The sequence below is a fragment of the Schistocerca gregaria genome, chromosome 2 (genome assembly GCF_023897955.1).
Source record: "Schistocerca gregaria isolate iqSchGreg1 chromosome 2, iqSchGreg1.2, whole genome shotgun sequence".
Taxonomy (NCBI): Eukaryota; Metazoa; Arthropoda; class Insecta; order Orthoptera; family Acrididae; genus Schistocerca; species Schistocerca gregaria.
Genome location: NC_064921.1, coordinates 102331287 through 102346916, shown reverse-complemented (window position 1 = coordinate 102346916; position 15630 = coordinate 102331287).

Here is a 15630-nt window from a genome sequence, read left to right as displayed (position 1 = left end):
GGAAGGTAGGGCAGAGGGTGTGTTACTGTGAACAGTTCAGTGACCGGGTTGTTCTGATCAGAATCGACAGCAGACCAACACCGACAACGATAGTTTAGGTACACATGCCGACGTCGCAAGCTGAAGATGAACAGATAGAGAAAGTGTATGAGGATATTGAAAGGATAATGCAGTATGTAAAGGGGGACGAAAATCTAATAGTCATGGGAGACTGGAATGCAGTTGTAGGGGAAGGAGTAGAAGAGAAGGTTACAGGACAATATGGGCTTGGGACAAGGAATGAAAGAGGAGAAAGACTAATTGAGTTCTGTAACAAGTTTCAGCTAGTAATAGCAAATACCCTGTTCAAGAATGACAAGAGGAGGAGGTACACTTGGAAAAGGCCGGGAGATACTGGAAGATTTCAATTATTACATCATGGTCAGACAGAGATTCCAAAATCAGATACTGGATTGTAAGGCATACCCAGGAGCAGATATAGACTCAGATCACAATATAGTAGTGATGAAGAGTAGGCCGAAGTTCAAGACATTAGTCAGGAAGAATCAATACGCAAAGAAGTGGGATACGGAAGTTCTAAGGAATGACGAGATACGTTTGAAGTTCTCTAACGCTATAGATACAGCAATAAGGAATAGCGCAGTAGGCAACACAGTTGAAGAGGAATGAACGTCTCTAAAAAGGACCATCACAGAAGTTGGGAAGGAAAACATAGGTACAAAGAAGGTAGCTGCGAAGAAACCATGGGTAACAGTAGAAATACTTCAGTTGATTGATGAAAGGAGGAAGTACAAACATGTTCCGGCAAAATCAGGAATACAGAAATATAAGTCGCTGAGGAATGAAATAAATAGGAAGTGCAGGGAAGCTAAGACGATATGGCTGCAGGAAAAATGTGAATACATCGAAAAAGATTTGACTGTCGGAAGGACAGACTCAGCATACAGGAAAGTCAAAACAACCTTTGGTGACATTAAAAGCAACGGTGGTAACATTAAGAGTGCAACGGGAATTCCACTGTTAAATGCAGAGGAGAGAGCAGATAGGTGGAAAGAATACATTGAAAGCCTCTATGAGGTGAAGATTTGTCTGATGTGATAGAAGAAGAAACAGGAGTCGATTTAGAAGAGATAGGGGATCCAGTATTAGAATCGGAATTTAAAAGAGCTTTGGAGGACTTACGGGCAAATAAGGCGGAAGGGATAGATAACATTCCATCAGAATTTCTAAAATCGTTGGGGGAAGTGGCAACAAAACGACTATTTACGCTGGTGTGTAGAATATATGAGTCTGGCGACATACCATCTGACTTTCGGAAAAGCATCATCCACACAATTCCGAAGACGGCAAGAGCTGACAAGTGCGACAATTATCGCACAATCAGCTTAACAGCTCATGCATCGAAGCTGCTTACAAGAATAATATACAGAAGAATGGAAAAGAAAATTGAGAATGCGTTAGGTGACGATCAGTTCGGCTTTAGGAAAAGTAAAGGCACGAGAGAGGCAATTCTGACATTACGGCTAATAATGGAAGCAAGGCTGAAGAAAAATCAAGACACGTCCATAGGATTTGTCGACCTGGAAAAAGCGTTAGACAATATAAAATGGTGCAAGTTGTTCAAGATTCTGGAAAAAGTAGGGGTAAGCTATAGGGAGAGACGGGTCATATACAATATGTACAACAACCAAGAGGGCATAATAAGAGTGGACGATCAAGAACGAAGTGCTCATATTAAGAAGGGTGTAAGACAAGGATGTAGCCTTTCGCCGCTACTCTTCAATCTGTACATCGAGGAAGCAATGATGGAAATAAAAGAAAGAGTCAGGAGTGGAATTAAAATACAAGGTGAAAGGATATCAATGATACGATTCGCTGATGACATTGCTATCTTGAGTGAAAGTGAAGAAGAGTTAAATAATCTGCTGAACGGAATGAACAGTCTAATGAGTACACAGTATGGTTTGAGAGTAAATCGGAGAAAGACGAAGGTAATGAGAAGTAGTAGAAATGAGAACAGCGAGAAACTTAACATCAGGATTGATAGTCACGAAGCCAATGAAGTTAAGGAATTCTGCTACCTAGGCAGTAAAATAACCAATGACGGACGGAGCAAGGAGGACATCAAAAGCAGACTCGCTATGGCAAAAAAAGGCATTTCTGGCCAAGAGAAGTCTACTAATATCAAATACCGGCCTTAATTTGAGGAAGAAATTTCTGAGGATGTACGTCTGGATTACAGCATTGTATGGACTGTGGGAAAACCGGAACAGAAGAGAATCGAAGCATTTGAGATGTGGTGCTGTAGACGAATGTTCAAAGTTAGGTGGACTGATAAGGTAAGGAATGAGGAGGTTCTACGCTGTATCGGAGAGGAAAGGAATATGTGGGAAACACTGATAAGGAGAAGGGACAGGATGATAGGACATCTGCTAAGACATGAGGGAATGACTTCCATGGTACTACAGGGAGCTGTAGAGGGCAAAAACTGTAGAGGAAGACAGAGATTGGAATACGTCAAGCAAATAATTGAGGACGTAGGTTGCAAGTGCTACTCTGAGATGAAGGGGTTAGCATAGGAAAGGAATTCGAGGCGGGCCGCATCAAACCAGTCAGTAGACTGATGACCAAAAAAAGGAAAGAGTCCCCAACACAATTCCTGTATAGTGTTTTTTGTCACTCTAGCTCAAGGCAGGGGGGCGTTATCGTGAAGCAACATCACTTCACACAGTCTTCCTGGTCCTTGTTCTTGGACTGCGTCATCAAGACGTCTCAATTTTTGACAGTAAATGTCAGCAGTGATGGTTACACTCCGGGGAATCAATTCCTAGATTCGTAGTACATCACATCGTCGCTGTGCCACCAAACGCGTAACATCTATTGTGGATGAGCGCAAATCTTTGTACGGAGAGCATTGTTTGGGCTCAACCATTCCTTCCTTTTCCGTATGTTAGCACAAAGACACAATTTCTCTTAGCCAGTAACGGTACAGGATAGGAGTACCCGGTGTTGTTCACGAGACAATTGACGACAAAGCAAGTAGAGACACTCACGTAGCCAGCTGCTAACTTTTGTGGTTTTGGGTGAGACCATGCGGCATCCATACACTCGATTTTTGAACCATAGCTCTTACATGCAAATGTCGCACGATGGTGCAATGATCACATTTAATCATATTTGCCAGTCCTCGAGTACGTTGACGTGGATTTTTGTGGACTAATGGGTTTAAACGATCTCCATCAACCCCGTACGTTTTCCCTGAACGCGGAGAGTCAATAATGTAGAAACATTCCTCCTTCAAATGAATAAACTACTTTCTGGGTGTGCTCTGTCCAGTGGCACTATGCCCAGCACGATGCAAATGTTTTTGGCTGCCTCCGCTGCTGTCATCCCTCTGTTGTATTCAAACAGAAAAATGTGCAGGAAATGTTCCATTTTTACTACTTGGCACTCCATTTGCTTGCGTCCACAGCTCCACTCGCTATCTCATTACGACAAAATTACTCCATTTTAACTAAAATAGCAACAGTGAACAACAAATAAAAAAAGACAATCGATAAATTAACCTACACCAATAGGAATACCAACATGCCAAAGAAAAACAACTATGAATTTATGCACGAACTCAATATTTGCTCTGGCAAAGTGCGAAACAACCGTTTCCCCTGCCTAAAGAAATATATCAGTATCTTGATGGCAGTTTGATGGTATTTGTTGGAATCATTACTGGTCTAGAAACAGCAACCCAGTCGTACCAAACGGTTATTTACTACCGGAGCGTTATACGTAGACACCTTTATTCCTAAGTGCATGCTGGTGCCATTGTCGATTCTTTCACTCTTCTTGACTGTAATGTTCGTGTTCATGGTCAGTATATGAACAACACCATAAACGGCATGACAACGATGTTTCTCGAAGTTAATATAGTTTAGCTTGTCCGGTGTAGTATTATAACAGTTCTGAAGATTCTTCCGGAGCTGCTGATAGTAATTCAGAAGAGTGGAAAAATGACAGCATGTGCATAGCCTCAGTAATTCATACACCACGGAAAGGACGGTTCCGCTTCTGTCCCCAAAACGTTTTAATTCTTTCAGCCATCGTTGCCCTTTCTCCTTTACTAATTGAGTACTGTCTTTGTTGAAATGTTTGATTTGAAGTCTCGTAGCTCTGATCCTTAGAACCAACTTCTCTGTCTTCTAAATCATCCTGAAAGATTTTAACGAGTTTTGCTTTCTCTTTTTTCCATAAAGTTTTTTAATGATCGTTTAAATAGCCTCATTTTTTTATAATTGGCAGAGTAAAGCTTTTCTACTTCTTTGTACTTATAACAGTCCAAGATTAAGCGATTCTTACGTTTGTGATACCATTCTCATTTTATAAAAAAATTGCGATCATATCTCTTTCTTCGGTAATGTTCTTTCTAATAGCAGTTAATAAAGTACAGGATTCATACCTATCGGACTAATGCGCCATACTAAAATATTTACAAAAATTGTTTGCTTTTCCAAATTAGTTAGCAACGTAGTAAAACACTACTTTTATCTTTCAGTGCAAACTCTTTGGTTTTAAATATTAGTTATCCTACATATTTCACTTTACATGAGCTAAAACAAGTACTACATGGTTAGAATGTTTTAAAAATGTAATTTACGTAATATTTCATGAAATTTATTTTTCACTAAACAGAAAAACATTAGTATGTTCTAAAAACACAATTAATTTTCTCACAAATAATTTAATACTTCGTAAAAGCTAAATACACTCAAAGACAAAAAACGACGCTTCACGAATGAATTATCTGAATGGGACGGAAATGGCTAGAGGTGAAGTACATATACAGATAAACAAATGATATCCATTTCAGAACAACTGGATGATTTATTCAAGAGAAAGAGCTTTACAAATTGAGCAACAGGATGACGCATTGGTCCACCTCTAGCACTTATGGAATCAGTTATTCGGCTTGGCATTGATTAAAAGAGTAATATCGTGCCAAATTCTGTCCAACTGGCACTGGTAGATCCTCAAAACCCCCAACTGGGTGGAGAGTCGTGCCCATAATGTTCCAAATGTTCTCAATTGGGGAGAGATCCGACGATCTTGTTACACAAGATAACGTTTAGCAAGGGCAAAGACAAGCAGTAGAAACTCTCACAGTGTGCAGACGGGCATTGTCTTGCTGAAATATAAGGCCAGAAAGTCTTTCCAGGAAAGAAACAAAAAAGGGCACAGAATATCGTGGACGTAGCGCTATGTTGTAAGGGTGCCACTGATGACGAGTAAAATGGGGCTGCTACGAAAAGAAATGGCTTTCCAGGCCATTACTCATGTGTGTGGGGCCGTATGGCGAGCGGCAGTCAGTTTGCTATCCCACCGATGCTCGTCGGCCTGGAATCTCAGTGACTAGAGTGGAATTGTCTTCAGTGATGAGTTCCGCTTCAAACTAAGCCCCGACGACCAGCGAAGACGTGTGTGGAGACACCCCGGATACCAGGCTGGCTGTTGCTGGCCATACAGCCCGACAACGAGGGGTAATGATCTGCGCTGCCGTTTATTTTCATAACAGGACCCCTGTGGTTGTCATCCAGAGCACCGTTGCAGCACAGCTGTTAGTCGCTGATATTCTATGACCCGTTTCGATGCCCTTCGTGTACAGCCGTCCGGAGCTTATATTTCAGCAAGATAATGTTCGGTCGCACACGGTGAAAGTCTCTATTGCTTCTTTTCGTGCTTGCCAAACCCAGCCTTGGCCAACAAGGTCGTATGATCACTACAATGCAGAAAGTTTGGAGCGTTATGAGCAGGGCGGTCCATCCCGCACGGAAATATGACGTTTCAACGCACCAGTTGGATAGAATTTGGAACGATGCCCCTCAGGAGGACATCCAACAACTTTATTAATCGATGCCAAGCCCAATAACTGCTTGCATAAGGGCCAGAGGCGGACCAACGAGTTGCTCAGTTAGTAAAGCTCATATCGTGAATAAATCATCCAGTTTTTCTGAAACTGTAATCACTTATTTGTCTGTTCATGTACATCACATTTACCGATTTCGTCTGATTCGGATAATTCCTTCGTGGTCATTTTTTTCCAGGAGTGTATGTAGTACTGTCCTTTACATGTGACACATTTTTCAATCCGAATTTTGTAATTCGCATTTTTATAAAATAAATTTTATCATTATTTTATTCCTTTGAATTTTGAAAGACTGGAAAAAATAATTTTACATAAAAAGTTAATAATTCAAAAACCGGATGCTATTGTAATCATTAATGTACTATATGTTCACGCTTTAATATATAGGACTGAGTACTCGTCAAATAACCAGTCAGTTGTTCGGAATCTGTATATGCGTTAGTCTTTGTTTTACCATGAAATTCTAAATAGAAAAGGATTTCACAATTTGTTAATCATTGTACAAAAATATTTAGACTGTTTTTCACACTAAATTGTCAGATTTCAGCAAAAATGAAGAATATGAGTGATAAACTGCAGCTTTTCATGTGAAAATCAGATGTCTTCGTTGGGTCACATTCTAAACGTTCTTATCGTTGAACTAAATTATTAACATAATATTTCATTTTGCAGGTATTTGTATAAACCTTTCCAATTATTTAGTATTAGTGATTTTTAGTCAGACTTTTGAAAATTACAAGTGTAGTGATTCTTTCGGAAGTAATTAACTTTAGCTCATTTGGTACTGTGTAACTTGACAGAAAAGCAGTACAAAAATGTAGTCAACGGTGACAACTTGGAAAAAATTACTCTCCGCCTTCCATTTTAGTCCTAGAGCAAGGCGACCCCGAGATAACGAGGGAAGCAATGGGTGGACCAGTAAAAGGGCGACTTGAAACTGTTGAAGTTGAGCATACTCTCGACGGGAAGAAAAGGCTTGCTCCCACCAATCAAACGTACCCTGACACACTTGAGGGACTGGTGACAAGAAAGAAAAAGTTGCCATGCTGATGCAATCAATGTCTTTTTTTTAAATTTATTTATTGGATTTCAGAGCGTGCCCATACAGCCATCCAAACACTGGAAATGTTACGCTGAAATTTATTTTGACAGTTCAGAGTTTATATTAGTTTACGTCGTAGTCTGGTACGCATTTACATAGGCTTAACAAAGGAAATATTCGGACGCAAAAAAAATTTTACATCCACACTATACCGAAACGAGTAAACTAGTTGAAAACGTAACACAGGATGCACAGAGGTAGTATACTATAAAAATCCTTCTGGCAACACAAACATAAATATTCGGACGTAAAACAAATTTTACATCCACACTATACCGAAACGAGTAAACAAGATGAAAACGTAACACAGGATGCACAGAGGTAGTATACTATAAAAATCCTACTGGCAACACAAACAGAAATAAGAAATCACCGTTGGTACATATTTCAGATATTCAAAATTCAATCTGTATTTTATCCCTCTTTGTAGGAGGGCGGCAAATATAACACCATAAGCACTTTGGAAGTATGTATCTCCATTGTTTTCAATACCATTATTTTCAAAATATATGACTTTCTCCTTCTGTCTCAAGTGTGTCGAGTGCTGTTTTGTTCATTGTTATATGTGCAACACACTATGGCAATACGACCCCAATTTACTCTGCATGTTGTTTCTTGAACGTAATTTTGATGGAAATACAATGGTCACTGTTAAGTTGGACAGCTGTATTGTATACGTTTATCTGATTTCATCAAAATATCGCCGAAATTCCTCGTGTTAATTACTTTCGGTAATTATGACCCTAGTGGTACTCAGTGAAACAAAAAATTCTGTTAGTAGAACGGTTAATAACTATGTATCTGAATTAGCAATAAAATGCCCTTTCTATGTGCTGTAAGAATTGTTTCAAAAGCTGCGGGTAGAGAATGTTTGTGCAGGTCTGTAAGTACCATCTAGACACAACATGAGAACAGTACACGAGAACCAGATTTCTTTATTACAGCCATACGTTAGATACACAAGTATGTCAATGCCATTGGTTGTACGCTGATGGGCACGTTGCTGAGCGACTTAATACAGCACATATTCAGTGGGCAACCTATCAGTCTTACTGGCACCCTAGAGAAAAAGCGATATATATCGTACTACGAAGTGGGCTGTAATATTTCAGGCGATGTAATGCATATAATACAGGCCTCAGACACATCTGAGGATGTTGTTGCAACTCGTGTGTGTGTGTGTGTGTGTGTATGTGTGTGTGTGCAAGAGAGTACGTTCAGTTGGAATAGAGCAACAATGATGTCCAGAGCACACTACGCTAGCGTCCTAACTGTATAGCACTAGAGAATACGTTCAAAATCATATTGGTCTCTCATGGGAAATAAAATACATTTTCTTCAGTACGTAGTAATAGAAACTGGCATCCCTGCGTTTTCTCACTAGATGAGCTCAGTTACATTCTGATTGTTGTATTCAAGTGTCAATAATAGTCCGAGGCAGCAAAATATACAGCATGCGGTACTGAGGTTGAGCACTATGATTCTTATGCATGTTGGAAAAGGTTTGTGTAGCGCTTTATGATAACGACTAGCACGGTTGATATGTAAGCGCAAGAGCATTCACTGAATCATTGAAAGCGAGAAGATGTCAAAATTGCTTGCGGTCTTCCTGTACTATTGCTGGTAAATCTTTCGGCGTATAAGGTCGTGGTCCACGAAACTCTTTTGTTCCTAATGTTTCGTCCAGAACTGCAATAGACGACTCGGTAAGGCTTAACGAAGTAGGAAACACTTGTCTTTCGACCTGTCCAATTACTAGGCTCATATCCGATTGGACATACATCGACAGTGCTCACTCGCCAAACTCAGTGTTACCAACCTGTTGCTGGCAATAAAATGTGGATACTGAAAAGAAGCGTGGAGGCCAGCACTAATTACAGAAACACTGCAAACACCACGTGATTAGACAGAGAGGCTTCCTGTGATTTTTATTTCACCCGCTGTGGTTTTGTCGTATTAGTCTGCGAGAACCAGGCTGAATCCTTGCTCTACATCAGCTAGTTTTCTGGAACAAACCGCTCGGTTGCGATGAAGCCATTCAAAATGATTTTTTAGAAGATTTGTTGTTCAGCACAGTCAAATACAACTTAAAAATGGAAACTGCCGTTTTAGACTGTAATCGGGTATCTTCAGATAATACGAGAAAGCATTGGTTATCTCACAAGCATATTACAATAACGACATTGTCAGTCCAATGTGCCTATCAGTGTCATATTGCTTCCCCCGTATGTGACTGCGCCGGGCAATAACTAATTTTAAATAGATTAGTAACCATCTGATACACTGGAAAGCCGTGAAGTAGTTTTGAGACGGTTTTTTTTAAGGAAATGCAAGGATTACTAGTCTTTGTATCAAAAACATATTACGCAAGCAGCTGAAGCACCAATGCACACTGATCAATTCACATATTATACCTATTTTACGTATACTAAATATAATGGCCATTTTACTGCCAGTCTTACACTGACATTGCAGATCGTTTGCTTATGCCAAGTGGCTGTGCCCCGTTTATTTATATTGGCTAAAGTGAAGAAGATATTTAAGTACTTGCAGATTAAGTGACTGTCTATAATGCAAACTACGAGTACATGTTATGCTTTGCAGTGATTAATATCGTATTGCATGTTACAAAAATTAATGTAGTATAATGGAGCTGTACATTATTTAATGGTAGTACTTTAATTTACTAAAAATTATATCTTTATGCTGAGGCTTAATCTTTATTTCATATCGTTATGCAAGAGCGCTTCAGAGCAAGACTGCAACATCGAAACTGATAGATGTGGAACAGCTGTCAAATTGCCGTTTCTAGAAAAATTTTCACCTGTGGGTTCAAAAATAAAATTCTCGAAAAATAATGGAGAAGTTCCTGAAAAACAGAAACAACTGGTAGAGAGTACTTCGCTCTCTTAGACTAACTGTTGATGATAGTAATGGGAATGACACTTAGGCGCTGATTTAAAATAATTGCCATATAATAGATGAATGATTGTGAAGCGTCTTCGGGAACTGCCACTGGATGACTTATAAGGGAAGTAATTGGTTTTGTGTGTCTGAAAAATGTCAAGCTCTTTTCTTTCATGGCTGTTCCATATCCCAGAACGAGGATGAGACACCAAAATAATAATAATACTGCCAGACATTCCAAAGTGATAATTTCTACTAGTTCAGTCACTTTTTGCTAATATTTAATCAGCACTAAGCATTTAGGCAGCTTGCCACCTTCAGCAGGTGGATACCAGATGTGTGTTCATGACATTTATCTGAAGTGTAATTATGTTCATTAGCTGTGTGTGCCAATAAGCTTGTTAATGAAATATAATCGTACACAGAAAGACACATATATTTTAGTGCGAACATCAATCGATTTGGATGTTTAGTTCATTATATTAAAGCATTTACGTATGTTTTTGTTGGAAAATTAGTTGTCTGGCACAGAGAGCTCAGTGACGAATCACTGCTCAACACTTGAACATACAGATGTTTACATCATTTCAAAGACTACACTAGTTTCAATTGCTAAAGATAGTAATTTGCAGAGGAGATTAAAACTTTTCTATTCACATGAATTTATGTCATGGAACATTTTAGATAATATGATTACTTGGTAAATACAAATTTGTATTGTTAATAACAATATTTTCAATACAATGGAGAGGCTTTTGAAGAAATTAGTATCTTTACATTCTAGCTTATCATTTAGTGACATGTTAACATTTACTGTGTCATGAGTAATAATTCCTAATTCTTCGTGTAAGTATATTTGGCTTCCCTTGTCCATTTTTATGTAATACACAACCTCATAGACCATGGTTGTGGTTACGCTTGACGCTGCATCACAGACACGAGCGCCTGCGATGGTGTACTCAACGACGTACCTGGATGCACGAATGGCAAAACAGTTTTTCGGATGAATCCAGGTTCTGTTTACAGCATCATGATGGTCGCTTTCGTGTTTGGCGACATCGCGTTGAACGCACATTGGAAGCGTGTATTCATCATCGCCGTACTGGCGTATCACCCGGCGTGATGATATGGGGTGCCATTTGTTACACGTCTAAGTCACCTCTTGTTCGCTTTGACGGCACTTTGAAGAGTGGACGTTACATTTCAGATGTGTTACGACTCGTGGCTGTACCCTTCATTTGATCCCTGCGAAACCCTACAATTCAGCAGGATAATGCACGACCGCATGTTGCAGGTCCTCTACGGGCCTTCCTGGATAAAGAAAATGTTCGACTGCTGCCCTGGCCAGCACATTCTCCAGATCTCTCACCAATTGAAAACGTCTGGTCAATGGTGGCCGAGCAACTAGCTCGTCACAGCACGCCAGTCACTACTCTTGATGAACTGTGGTATCGTGCTGAAGCTGCATGGGCACCTGTACCTGTACACGCCATCCAAGCTCTGTTTGACACAATGCCTAGTCGTATAGGGGCCGTTATTAAGGCCAGAAGTGGTTGTTCTGGGGACTGATTTCTCAGGATCTATGCACCTAAATTGTGTGAAAATGTAATCACATGTCAGTTCTAGTATAATATATTTGTCCAATGAATACCCGTCTATCATCTGCATTTCTTCTTGGTGTAGCAATTTTAATGGCCAGTAGTGTACATGTACCTGAAATACATTTGATGATGGCAGCTTGCTGCCGAAACCCGTCACGCTAGTTAAAAGTTAGAAAAAGTGTCTGAAGCAGTGGACATAATTTCAGAAATTTACAACACAGTACTTCCTAAAAACATTCCAAATAACACAGATAAATTTAAGCTGAAAAAGAGCATGTTGTAAGCTCTCAATTACTGTCTATGTGATCAAAGACATTCGCTGCAGAATGATGCATTTACTTCTTTAAACTTGCCAGTAATAGTCAGCGGTCGCCAACTTTCTGGCCAACATCAAATACAATGTCTCTCCTGCATCTTGGTTGGCAGTTGGGTATGTTTCCGTCATTATCAGTTGGAATATTTTTCATGTCTTCAGTCACTAGCTTCTGTAGGCGTACTACATACGAACACAATGCGAGCAGAGTATAATGGGTAAAGAAAGAGTCACCCTCAGGAGATATGAATCTAATACACCTCTAGCCTTGATTATGGTCTACACCTCTAGCCTTGATAATGGTCTCGAGACGCAGAGGAAGAGAGTGCACAAGCCTCTCCAGGTATTCTGTTTCCAACTGAAGCCACTCCTCGATAATTAGATCTCATAATAAAATTCCGGTGTTACTGAGTGGTAAGTTTCAACCAATTCCAGCAGTTTTATACTGGTTTAAGATCGAGTGATTTGACATGTTAGTTGAGTTTAGAAACGGTGTCCGACGGTTTGTCATACCAGGAATATATGCGTGCAGTCCTGTGAATGTGGCTGCTTGTCATCTAGTAAGCTGTAGAAGAAGATGTAGAAGAAAGTGCAACATTTGATCATCAAGAATGCTGAAAGCATAAATTGGTAGGTGGTAAGTCATGGTATGAAAAACACCCCCAAAACATCACAGAAGGAGAATTTTAGCGTTTAACGTCCCGTTGACAGTGATGTCAGTAGAGGTGGAGCACAAGCTCGGATTGGTTAGGGATGTAGAACGAAAGCGGCCTTGCCCTCTCGAAGAGACCACCCCTTAAGCGATTTAGAGAAATCGCGGAAAACCTAAATCAGGACAGCTGGATGCAGGATTGAAGCTTCGTCCTCCGTTAGGGGAGTCGAGTGCGGTAACCACTGCACTAACCCGATCGGTTCATCGCAGAGCTATCTACAGCCTGAACTATACACTAGACCTGGCCAAACTGCGCTCCGCGAACACGAGCGATCCGGCCGTGCTCGTGCCTAGCGCGAAGGCGAGTCGGGCTGAGGGTTGAGGAGGAAGAGGAAAAGCAGGACAGCCGCCTCGTTAGTCATCAAGCGGTTTGCCGAGAATACTATTCGTGTCAAATCAGCCCCAGAAACGACATGTTACAATTATTCTTTGACAAAAGACAGTGGATGGGGGATGAAATTAAGTTGGCCATTATGAAAATATCTGAGTTAAGGGTAAAAAGGGTGGTGACAAATCTTTTACGGTCGACAACACTCGTTATTTGAATTCATTAGTGTCTTATGCAAATGGAGGATCATTTGGTAACAGTTATGGTGCACAAGATTGACGCTATCAAACAAAAAATAATCATATAGAAAAATCAGTTTCAGGTTCATGACATAGAATACTTCATGGAACTGAAGGCAGTCGTTTCTGGACAAGAGATGACGACGTTTGAGTAATTGAATCATATCGTCACGATTCGTGAAAGGGATTCCAAGGCGCTGCATGGGCGAAGAAAGATTTCAATTTATTAGTGAGTCCGTTCTCGTTTTTGTCTGCTCATTTACTTGAGTTGAGAGACATGCAGTGCAGATCCAGCTCAATGACCTGTTTGTCAAATACTTTTGTATAATGATACTCCAAGAGCAAAATCTTCGACTGCACAGACGACTCGCTTAACTTATTTCAATGCCTGGGTCAATAAATGTGTGCGATCTTTTTTTTTCTATCATACAATTGACTAAGTCAAGCCAACGTTTAGATTTTACAAATTTTAATTTATATAACTCCGTATTTTTGCACCAGAAACCGTAGTTTGAAATATATTACAAATTCTAAAAGTGAAATGTGAATAAATACAGGAATAATTTAATGTTAAATGCCTGTATGCAAACATTTTGTAGTTCCGCTCACCATATTAGCACTATCTTGGCAGATAGCATTTTCCCGCGAAAGGCAAAGGTCCCGAGTTCTAGTCTTGGTCCGGCACACAGTTTTAAACTGCCAGGTAGTTTCATATCAGCGCCCACTCCGCTGCAGAGTGAAAATCTCATTCATGTCCTCCAAAGTTTCCCGCATGTGCAGCCTTCGACACATAATCGTCTCAGTCCATACACCTGCTGTGAACAGCGCAGTTGTGGGGGGAGGATGCATCGCTGAGCAGACTCCGCTGTGTTCACTGAGGGCGAGCGTCTCCCGGGAGGGCAAATCTTGGCCAGGCCTGCTCTACACCCACTGCGAGTTACATACCTTTCTGGGTCGCCAGTCCATTGGATGCTTTATGTCATTTGGACACAGGCAAAATCGTGACTCGTGCGACCACACTTCATCTGTGCAATCAGCTACTGTCCCTTTTCTGCGTCATCTGGCCCACTGAAGACATGCAACATCATCTACCAATGAGCAATGGCCTTTTGTGAGGCAATGAACTCAAAATGACCGTTGTATGCAGGTTCTTCTGCAATTTTCGCACGAGAACTGATTGAGATGGACTTGTATTCACTAGGAGCAGCAGTTGAAAGCGACTGCTATTGAAACGATCGAAATGCATTGCTGGCTGTGGAGATCCGGTCTGGGTTTGTTTCACCGCCTGGTGCAAGTATTTCTCTTTGACGTCTCTTTGCTAATTTATTTTTCGATGAAGAGATGATCAGCACAATATCCAACCCAGGCAGGAATCAAACCCACGATCCTGCAATGTAGAGGCAATAATGCTAACCACTGGACCACAATATGTGGAAAACGATTTTCACTGACAAGAAGCAGTACTCGTCTCCATGGTATGTTGATTATGATTTATTTCCCGACCACTGTTCGTATGCTGTGTTACATAATAGTGTGTGCGTATTCCTTGTAGACATGTTGGACAGCCAGTGTCGATACGCTGACATACTAGGCGACTTCTTTCACTTTGTGATCATGGACACATCCAAACACAATAGCTCCTTTCTGACATGTTGTCACCTCTACAGGCCGACCCATCTTATTGTGCTGAATCCATATATCCGCATGTACACACTACTTCGCTGTCATGACTTAAGTCAGTAGTGGATGAATACCACTTTGCCAGATGAACTTACATTCCATAGCAAAATCCATTCTTATTCCACGTTTTACATCTAATGTATTATGAAACTTGTTTTGCCCTTATCGTTTTAGAGAAGTCAAGTGAACCCATAAAGGTACAATTTTTCATCTTGTAAGATGTGGCAATATTGTTTTTTTATAAGGTAATTTAGTATAGTTGGAACATCGAATGTAACTTGTTCTTCCAGAAATCATGAAGCAAGGAAGGATGCAAGTATTAGAGTTCAACGCTCGGTTGACAGCAAGTAGGATTAAAGTGAACAATGCCGATCCCGAAAAACATCGCATCATAGCCACCCACTTCTTGCAACCTGTCTCATGGAGTCCTTAGTCTCCTCCTATCTGGAGTGTCCAGACTGCCTACTGACACCAAAAACCTAAGTTTCATTCCGTTGACTATACTCATCAGTCAACATTCCGTCTCTCTAATGGGTTTTGCAATATTCCGTTGTACCGAGAACGCCATCCGACGATTGAGGAACTCCCACTGCCGTTTATGGAACACTTGTTCTGACACTGTTCCTTCTGCTTTTTACTATAAAAATCAGGCAACCGATGTCCCATCGCTCTACATTCATAAAAACGGGGTTAACATTGCTTCTTAACGTGACCCCTGCGCCCACATCTATAACTTCAACTCGGAAGGAAAAAACATCCCGTTTCTCCACTCCCCACCTCACAATGTCGACTTCTTCAAGTTGTGTAGTAAACACCTTAGTCTTTCGGTTT